This window comes from Propithecus coquereli, unplaced genomic scaffold (genome assembly GCF_000956105.1).
Source record: "Propithecus coquereli isolate 6110/MARCELLA unplaced genomic scaffold, Pcoq_1.0 Scaffold251, whole genome shotgun sequence".
Lineage (NCBI taxonomy): Eukaryota > Metazoa > Chordata > Mammalia > Primates > Indriidae > Propithecus > Propithecus coquereli.
The window spans coordinates 2,649,136-2,651,842 of NW_012148075.1; the positions used below are offsets into that span (position 1 = coordinate 2,649,136).

The window sequence follows — 2,707 nt, forward strand, 5'->3', positions numbered from 1 at the left end:
AAACAGAAAAAATTAGCCGGGCATGGTGATGCGTGCCTGTAGTCCCAGCTACCTGGGAGGCTGAGGCAGGAGGATCGCTGGAGCCCAGGAGTTTGAGGTTGCTGTGAGCTAGGCTGACGCCACGGCACTCTAGCCCGGGCAAGAGAGTGAGACTCTGCCTCAAAAAAAAAATAAAAAGATAAAATGACAGACTACAGCCTGGGATAATAATATTTATGGGCAATGTAATAGACTGGGATATGTACCTGGTGTATAAAAAGTTTACTTTTATCTGTTGCTTGGAATATATTTCATTCCTCTTGAAGCTTTCTGTCATATAGTGGTCCAGTTGCTTTATATTTAGTCCATTACTTTTTTTTACTGCTTTGTGTGTGTGTGTTTAGAGGTTTTAATTGCTCCCATACCAGACACATTCTGTGCTTTTATCATATTCTTAAGATTTTCCTATCTATTTCTCTAGAGTCTGCCTTTTCCCAAGAGACTCCCTTTATGGCCTCTTGTGTTTTCTTGCTTGACTCTGGATTGCTTGCCCACTAAAGCTGCTGGATAGCTATTATCCTTGATGGTCACTGCTCCCTTAGGTTAAAGCCATTGTTTTTTGGATATTGTGTCTTCCTCTTTTGCTGGAATATAGTCTTAAGTAACTTTTTGAGAAAAGGTCTACTTTCTGAATCTCTTCTTTCTGAAAATGTCTGTATTCTGCCCTAACACAAATTTCGTTTGAAATTGTGGCACCTACGTGCTTAGGTAAAAACTTTGGAGTCATCCGTCTCACTTCATTCCCTACATCCAATTAATTCATCAACAAACCCTATTAGATTTTCCTTTAAAGTATATTCAAAATTCAGTTACTTCTTAGCACCTCCACTGCTGCCATTCTGGTCTGAGCCACCATCACCTCTTAGCATCTTACTGCAGCAGTTACCTGTCTAGTCTCCTGCTTCCACCAGTCTGTTGATGCCCTATGGTCTGTTTTCCACAGTGACGGCCGAGTGATTCTCTGGTGCAAACTCTTTTATTTATTTATTTATTTTTTGAGACAGGTTCTTGCTCTGTCACTCAGGCTCTACAGTGCAGTGGCATGATCATAGCTCACTGCAGCCGTGAACTCCTGGGCTCAAGTGATCTTCCTGTCTTAGTCTCCCAAGTAGCTGGGACTACAGGTGCACATCATTGCACACGGCTAATTTGTTTTTTTTTTTTTTTTTAGAAACAGAGTCTCACTCTGTTGCCTAGGCTGGAGTGCGTGCAGTGGTGTAATCATAGCTCACTGTAAACTCAAACTCCTGGGCTCAGGTGATCGTCCTGCTTCAGCTTCCAGAGGAGCTAGGACTAGAGGCATGTGCCACCATGCCTCATTAATTTTTTAAATTTTTTGTAGAGATGGGCTGTGTTGCCCAGGCTGGTTGTGAATTTCTGGTTTCGAGCAGTCCTCTGGCTTCAGCCTCCCAAAATGCTGGATTTACAGGTGTGAGCCACCATGCTTGGCTAAATTAATTAAAATTATATTTCTTCAGAACTTGAAGGCGTTCCCATGCCTTTTAGTATCCAGTGTTGCTGATGGAGTCTAATTTTTGTTAATTTGTAGGTGACCTATTTCTTTCCTCTTGGGAAGATTTTTACAATCTTTCTTTATTCTTTGTGTTTAGAAATCTCAAAAGACCTAATCAGATCTCATTTTATTCTTTGTGTAGGGCATTCATTGTTGGCCTTTTAGTTTGAACTCTCATATCTCCCTTCAGTGCTGGGAAATTTTCTTCTATTTGACAATTTTCTTGTCTCTTTTTTCTCTCCTCTCTTTGGAGTACTTTATTGGATGTTGTTCTGAGTTATTCACTCATAATTCTTATATTTTTCATTTCTTTCATTTTATATTCTATTTGGGAGGCTGCCTAGATATTATTTTCTAAAACTTCTTTTGAAAAAATTTTGGTAATCAAGTTTTTAATTTCCAGGAGCTTTTTCTTATTCACTAATTTTTGAAAATTAATATCCTGTTTTTGTTTTATGGATGTACCACCTTTGAATCTCTTTAAGGATGCTGATTATGATGTCTGGAATATTATCTTTTATTACTGGAATTGTCTTTGTTTACTTTGGTCTCAGTTTTTCAGTTAACCTTGGTCTTCCTTTATTTTGCTGCAAGCTTTCTTCAGATCCTGGTTATTCTAGATTTTCCATGTATTAATATTTATTTAAGAAAGTAGGTCAGAGGAGCTGGTGTTTCTGTCTGCTTCACTTTAGAATGAGAAGGCTAGAATTGGTTTGGAAGCAGTTGAAAACTGGTCATTATTCCAAGGGAGGCTCCTACAATGCTGTAATAAGGAAGGCTTTACTTTATGGCACTACTCTAGCACAAACACGCAGCTGTAGTCTTGTTCTGGTTCTCCTAGATGGTTTGTTTAGTGTTTTTTGTAAAGAGCCTTACTTTGCCTGGTGGTCAATGCCTGACACATTATGCAAGAACTTGAATTCCACTGTGATTGAATTCTGTGAGTAATGGGGAACTATCATAGATTCTTTTTTTTAAATTTATTTATTTATTTATTTTTGAGACAGAGTCTTGCTTTTGTTGCCCGGGCTAGAGTGAGTGCCGTGGCATCAGCCTGGCTCATAGCAACCTCAAACTCCTGGGCTCAAGCAATCCTTCTGCCTCAGCCTCCCGAGTAGCTGGGACTACAGGCATGCACCACCATGCCTGGCTAAT

The 2,707-nt window shown here is 39.6% G+C and overlaps 1 protein-coding gene across 2 annotated transcripts in view; it reads left to right on the top strand.

Moving 5' to 3' along the window:
• Nucleotides 1-2,707, top strand: part of PDCD6IP (programmed cell death 6 interacting protein) — a 76,281-nt gene that overhangs the window by 19,141 nt on the left and 54,433 nt on the right. The gene's annotated exons all lie outside the window — the stretch shown is intronic.